General features: G+C 32.9%; 1 protein-coding gene across 1 annotated transcript in view; it reads left to right on the top strand.

Moving 5' to 3' along the window:
* LOC111638354 (adenylate cyclase type 10-like) overlaps positions 1-7,999 on the top strand; it is a 65,973-nt gene that overhangs the window by 21,794 nt on the left and 36,180 nt on the right. The window lies entirely within an intron of this gene.

Raw genomic sequence — 7,999 nt, forward strand, 5'->3', positions numbered from 1 at the left:
TGATTTTAGACAGTGATTTCAGACATTGATTTCAGGCATTGATTTCAGACATTTATTTCAGATATTGATTTCAAGCAATGATTTCAGACTGTGATTTCAGACAGTGAATTTAGACAGTGATTTCAGACAGTGAATGTAGACAGTGATTTCAGACAGTGAATGTAGACAGTGATTTCAGACAGTGATTTCAGACAGTGATTTCAGACAGTGATTTTAGACAGTGATTTCAGACATTGGTTTCAGAGATTGGTTTCAGACATTGATTTCAAACAGTGATTTCAGACATTGATTTCAAACAGTGATTTCAGACAGTGAATGTAGACAGTGATTTCAGACAGTGATTTCAGACAGTGATTTCAGACATTGATTTCAGACATTGGTTTCAGAGATTGGTTATAGACATTGATTTCAGACATTGGTTTCAGACATTGGTTTCAGACATTGGTTTCAGACAGTGATTTCAGACATTGATTTCAGACAGTGATGTCAGACATTGATTTCAGACAGTTATTTTAGACATTGATTTCAGACATTGGTTTTAGACATGGATTTCAGACATTGATTTTAGACAGTGAATTTAGACAGTGATTTCAGACAGTGATTCCAGACAGTGATTTAAGACATTGGTTTCAGACATTGGTTTTAGACATTGGTTTCAGATATTGATTTCAGACATTGATTTCAGACATTGATTAATGTCTGAAATTAATTATAATAAAAAAAATACATTATTATAATTAATAAATCCATATATGAATAATATCTGTGTCTGAATAAAACAAAGTGATTATAATAATAAAAAGTGTGTGTTTCATCTGGATTGTTTGTAAGCAAAATTTTATGATTTGAATTTTAAAAAATGAGATTTTTATTTATAATTTTTGTAATTTGATCTGTAAATGCAAAAAACTAAATTTATAAAATATCAACGTTCTATAAATAATTTCATCATTTACTTGTTGACATCAGATTTGTGAAATTTCATGGGTTTGTATTATTTTTTCAATTTCAGGGTAGTAAAGCTCTGTATATTTTTTTTTGTGAAAGTAATAGACTTTGCCTGTCCTCCACTGTGAAGACAACAAACTGCTAAATGTATAATTATTTTGTTTTCATAAACTCCCTTTTCTGTCAGTTGTGGGTTGAATGACTAACAAATTGTTTTATTGTACTCGGGGGGAATGTTTTTTTTTAGATTTGACAACTAGTATTGTCAGTAATGAATTCTGTAATTTTATTTTTAATCATTTAAAAAGTATTGATAAAATTACCCAATAAATGTTTGGGTCACAATTACTAAATGGTATTGCTACGTAATGAACTGTAAAGTACTATATTATTTTTCCGACTTTTCCAACGATTATCGACACTACTGCATGCCGGAAATAGCCGTTCCCTAATGGGTACTTTACGCGGATTTACGTTAGTGTGCCAGGCCTGGACTTTAAGCGTGCATTGAATTAAATAATGACAAAGTTTGTCAATAACAAAAATCAAATATTTAATTAAACTTCTAGTAATAAACTATATACAGTATTTAGTAAAAATTAAACAATAATTTATTCAATGAAATTCAATAAGAATCAACCCGACAAACTCAAATCAATCTATTTCTAACTTAATTCTATTCCCCTTTGGAATTCGACAAAAATCAAAGACTTAACTTATAAACAATATTTCTTATAAATTAAAGATCCTAATCGTCACCTCAATATACTAGGAACCTATTTCCTCAACTCTCAAGACTTTCTATAATCGTCGATCCATAAATCGAATAACTTCAAAATCGCCTTGGAACTATTTGATCCTATCGGACACCTCTCTCATTCACTGCTACGAAGCTCACCAAAGCTCGTTGCTATCAGGAGTTGACCTCGTTCATCTTCACTTGAGACTTGGAATTTATAGTGTGAGGTGACGTCACAATTCTGAATGAGATCACTCTCCTCATTTACATACTTAACGCTAACAATAAACTTTTTTCGTTTGTCTGGCAGCCTATTTTCCGACAATACTCTCTAACTTTTTACATTATTCTTTTTCACAATTTTCGGGATGTTTTTTATTCATTAAGGTTTAGCTAGTCCCTAATTCCTGCTTGTGGGGTCTCCCCCCCTTTTCTCGGTGCGGACTTACTTTTTTCCGCTCGGGAAGCGCAAATGTGCGCGAGTTTTTCTACGGCGCTTTTCTTTTGTCGGTGAGTTGGTTTTTCTTCTATTTTTAAGTTACTAAGGTGAATGGTGAGGAAACCTTCGTCCTGACAAAACATAAAACTTAAACAAAAATAGAATAATAAGCAAAATAAAAGTAAATAAAAATAAAGTTCGGACTTGGTTCCTTACAGAACATAAATTTTAATTGTTGCAAAATTGAAAGTGTTAAATTTCTTATCATGCGAATGATTGGTAGACAGCAGGGCAATAACACTGAAGTGAGAAAATTGCGTAGTCAAAGCAGCTGTAATGACTTATTTGAAATGAATTGGGATTGATCCTGTCATTGAAACAAGGAGAAAAAGATAGAATGTATAGCATTGTGGTAAAGGTTAAATATTCTACATTGTTATTTTATTAAATCGCAATTGTTGCACATAACAATTGCGATTTAATACTGAGAGTACATTTATTTATTTATTTAGCGTACTGAGAGTACATTTATTTATTTAACGTACAGTACTGTACTGAGAGTACAGTACTGTACTCTCAGGCTGCGAGAAAATTTACTGCAGGTGATGGTAAGGTATTGGTTTTGGTAAAATTTCTCTGAAAAAAAGGTCATAAATTTGAAAACTACTGTGGGAATTGCTTCATAACATATCAGTTGAGGAATACCAGAAAGCCTGCAGTTCAACTGTTATTTATTTTTAAGAAATTTAATAAAAAAAATGCCATGTATTTGCTGGATACATACGCACCTAGATGCAAATTAAATTATTTCCGGGTCAAATTTGAATTCTTTAGAAGTTATTTGCTTTAAAATAACATGATTATAAGCACTTATTTGACTTGAAGAATTCTGTTGGGATGCCAAAATACCCAGCTATCACTAAAGTAGTCAAAGGGTTGTTGGCTCTCAGTCATGGCAATGCAGATGTAAAGGAGGGTTTTGGATGGGTTCTAACAGAAGACAGAGTAGTGTTACCACCCATCCAATTTTCACCCAGACAGTGAGTCAATTCCAAGACTGTCCGGGTGAACTATTAATTTTGTCCCAGAATTTCATAGAAATTTTGTAATTACGATGAAACAAAGTTCTTGCAAATATTTACAAATTTACACTATTTTAACAGCAAAAGAACTCATACTCACTGAAACTCATCTGCAATTCTGCCATGTTTATGCCAACATGTAGTGCACAACCTGTCGACCTTTTTTTTTTTTTTTTATTTTGCATGTACGAACATATGTAAGAATGTGAACAAAATTAAGTTATACAACGAAACAAATTTTGCACGAAAATTATTTATTGTGGATTTCCAACGTCACAATGCACAAACGGCATACAAGATCAATACTAAGACACTATAAAATTAAAACATATAGTTCCGTTCCCGACAGCGATAATAAAGAGAGCCCGATCTACAANACTAATAATAATAATAATAACAATATTAATAAAAGAAACCAGGCGTGTAGTCACAATAGTTCAGCGTTAAAAGTGATTTTTGTACAGCATTATTTTAGCATTTGTATTTATTTAAGCGCAGTAGACAAATGAAAGAAATAGATTTTATTTAATACTAACAGTAGAAACTCGTGTTTTAGCAATGGAAAATCATATAGAATCCAATACTTTCTGAAGTAAGTTGCTAAGCAAACTTTCCTTCCCAACGTCTTTCTACTATTCTTCTTTAGCTTAAACGATGACATCACTCATTCTTGACTACCGTAGAAAAACTGAAAATAATAATTGTTGAGCGATAATAGATAATAAATTTGATTTCTACTGTTATTATTAAATAAAACGTTGTAGGACACTCTTTTAAAACCTTGTAACTTTCTAGCACTCGTAAAATTAAAGATTGAGTGAACCTTGTGCCAGAAAGTACAAGATTTTAAACTAGTATCCTAAATATTAATAACTTCTGTACAGATAATCTTTAGATTAAGACAAAAGTTTGGTTTTAAGTGGATGCTTATATATTTGGCATGCACCATGGTTTTTTGCTTTCTAATGGTGTTCTTCATTTTTCATTTCGACAGAAACTATAACCTAAAGTAAACCATGAGCAAGGCAAAGTGGGACATGCATAGGGAGGGATGGCTTCTTAAAACTAAATCAAATGGTTTTGTGATGTTATCTTGGGGACGTAGGTTGTTTGACTTGTAGCTTTTCTGCACATTGTGTGCTTCCAACATCAGCATATTTAGTAACGGTTTCCAACATTCAAGCTACAAGAAACATATAAATAAATGCAATAAAGCATATGGTTCCAACCAGTTAAAACTCATCACATCATATTCATTCAAATATAAGCAATTTATATTTGAATAAACATGGCGTGATGAGTATTAACTGGTTGGAACCATATGCTTCATTGCACCCATAGTCAATCTGGCACCAAATTAAAAAATTAATTTGTAAATATTTAGTGTCAAAAAATTGCTATTTTCACTTTAATCTAACTTTTCAATATGCTTCTAGTCAAACTCAGTCAAAAAAGATTTAATTTAATTATTATTTATTGAAGATTTTAATTTTTTAATATTAGAAGGTAATTAGCATAAGTTACATGGTGTCATGTTTCATCTTCACTCCCATTCAAGTTTATTGTCTTAGACAAGCGCCGATATTTATTTTTACTTCTACTGGAGTTTAGACTTTTATTTCAATCTCGATTGTTTGGTTATGCAGAGTGGGGAGATGGGTGTCACATGTCACATACCTGACTTTTTACGACAAGTTTTCTTATCTTGAAAGTTTTATTTTTTCTTTCTCAATTTTAATTATTATTAATTAACTTTTTGATGGATTATTATATTTTTGTATTATCTGAAATTGCAGATATAAATGCATAAAACTTAACCAGACAAATCGCTCAATTTAAAAAATATGTTTTTCTTATACACTGACGGCCAACGAAAATGCAACACCATGTAGGACTCTAGATATTGCAAGTGTTTCATTTTGCTTGGACAGCAGTATATTTTAAAATTCAAAAATAAATTAAATATTATTGGAAATGCTAAACTATAAGTATAGTGTGTTTTACATTATTATTGCAAACAGATATAGCCAATTATTTTATAAACGTATTTATTATTTTAATTTTTATAAATTATTTAATTTGATGCAACGTGACATGATCAGAATCGATTAATTACTGTGGTCAGGTTCTCTGTAAGCGGGCATGCAAGGCGTGCACCACACACAGGCAGCAAATCAAACGATTGGTCATGTAATATTCAAAGTCATTGTCATAATACCCACCCTACTTATAGCATAAGAAATGTCTTTGCATGGAGAAAAAAATCCGATCGATGCGCAATTACTATATTATTATTTATATTATAGCGTTAACAGCACTTCTATTGGCATTTATCAGAATTAAGATGCAATGTGAAACGGCTGTCAGCAGGTTGAACCATCCGGTGGTGCTTGAAAGCCAAGAACCCATAGTCGTGCTCTATGACAGAAGTTGACAGGACTGGCGAAAATAGGGAATCCCCACAGATCTTCCTTCTCAATTTGTACTTGTACACATTCGAACAGTTCTATCGCATATCAAATTGCAATTATATTGTTAATAATTCTTCTGACATGGGTCTAAGTATAATTAATGATATTTTAACTTGGTTAGGATTTAAATCTGAAGCTTAAAGACTATTTAAGTAGTGAAACAGACATTGACGGTATTGATTTGTTTAATGAAATCAATACTTTAAAGTTGCATTTTCCAGAAAACCAGTCTAATGATCCACAAACCCTATTACAATATCTTTTTACTAATGACTTAATTTCAACATTTCCGAACACAGCAATAGCACTAAGGGTGCAACTATGCAGGCGCAAGCAAGAGAATTTTCCGAGCAAGCGAGAATATGTGGCGAGAAGAGGCAAGACGCGATAAATATCAAAACCTGTCAGATATGTGCGAGAACCAGAAATTCACTCTCACAAGCGTTATTTCTCACTTTTCGTTTGTGCATGGTTTCCTTTGTGAAAACTAAATTGCTCACAACCTTTCACTCGCTCTAAATTTGCGTCTGCATATTCGCACCCTAAGAATATTACTTACATTGCCAGTTTCAGTTGCATTTGGTAAAAGGTCCTTTTTAACGTTAAAAATTATAAAAAAGCTATTTAAGATCAACAATCAACAATGTTCAATCAACAATCGTCTTTAAGCTTCAGATTTAAATCCTAACCAAGTTAAAATATCATTAATTATACTTAGACCCATGTCAGAAGAATTATTAACAATATAATTGCAATTTGATATGTGATAGAACTGTTCAAATGCATACAAGTATAAATTGAGAAGGAGGATCAAGAATGCACCAGCAAAGACTAAGTAATTTAGCTGTAGTTTCAATTGAACATGAAATCTTAGACAGTGTGAAATTGTCCCCTATTGAGTAAGGTTTTCAGGGTTGAAACCAAACAAAACAAAACACACGGACAAGTCAGCTCACAATAGTTAAGGTTTTTAATTAAAGTACGTTAATTCCAATCGAGATAATTACACACACCGCGAATCAATAACACAGTAACATATCTGAATCAACGATACACACGTTTACCTCGTTCCTCTATCTTCCTTAACAATGGGGCTCGCGACACGTGGCGAAGCGGGACGACAAGAACGATGCGTAACAAAGACAATTAACAGAACGTTACTCACGATAAGAGAAAATCTTGGCCGCGAACAAAACATTCGAAGAACCACTACGTGCCGACGAATCTTCCTTCGATCTTCTCCAAATTGGGCGAGTTAGAGTCCATAGCCACACAGTTCTTATTCTGACGCCAATCCTTTCTCTTTTTTCTTTCTTCAGCACTTCCGTCAAGTCAGAAATCCCAGGAACCAAGAAAAAAGGCCCCTACTCCAAGTGGGTCGCACCTTATATATCGTACAAACCGGAAATACTGCACGTGACCGTCAACCAGCCAATCTGGCTGCCAATCCACAGCTAACCGGGAAAAGGGGGTACCGCGACACCAAACGAAAGGGGTGGGAAAAAAAAAAGAAACCCGAAACGAAAAACAAAGAAATAGTCACGAAGTGCTACAACAGCTTGGACACAAGAAAATTGATAGCAGATTTCGCAAACATAAAGGCAAGAAGTTTTCAATTTCTGTAGATCAATATTTATATGATTTTACACTTAAGTAAACAAAATAACTTAGTAAGAATAAATAGTTTTTCTATGTAAAGAATTTCCCCTTATGAAACAACACTAAAGAGCCTTTCTGGCAAACTCAGCGTAGGTAGTCATAGTTAAACAGGGGGCGACATAATCTGTATTGCACACGGGCGTTCAAACAGCTAGCGGTGCCCCTGACTGTAGCGTGTTAATTAATATGGAGGCAAGACTTGATTTAATTACTTCTTCATTTCAGACATTAATTAGAGTGTTATTTTAATGTAATTTTAAACATAAAAAAATACATTATGTTTAAAATTACATTAAAATAACACACTAATTTCAGACATTAATTTCAGACATTGATTTCAGACATTGATTTCAGACGTTGATTTCAGACATTGATTTCAGACAGTGCTTTCAGACAGTGATTTCAGACAGTAATTTCAGACATTCATTTCAAACATTGGTTTCAGACATTGATTTTAGACAGTGATTTCAGACATTGATTTTAGACAGTGATTTCAGACATTGATTTCATACAGTGATTTCAGACAGTGATTTCAGACATTGATTTCAGACAGTAATTTCCAACAGTGATTTCAGACATTGATTTTAGACAGTGACTTCAGACATTGATTTCATACAGTGATTTCAGACAGTGATTTCAGACAGTGATTTCAGACAGTGAT

Source organism: Centruroides sculpturatus, unplaced genomic scaffold (genome assembly GCF_000671375.1).
Source record: "Centruroides sculpturatus isolate CEXI.00-Female unplaced genomic scaffold, Cexi_2.0 scaffold1014, whole genome shotgun sequence".
In the NCBI taxonomy this organism is placed as follows: domain Eukaryota; kingdom Metazoa; phylum Arthropoda; class Arachnida; order Scorpiones; family Buthidae; genus Centruroides; species Centruroides sculpturatus.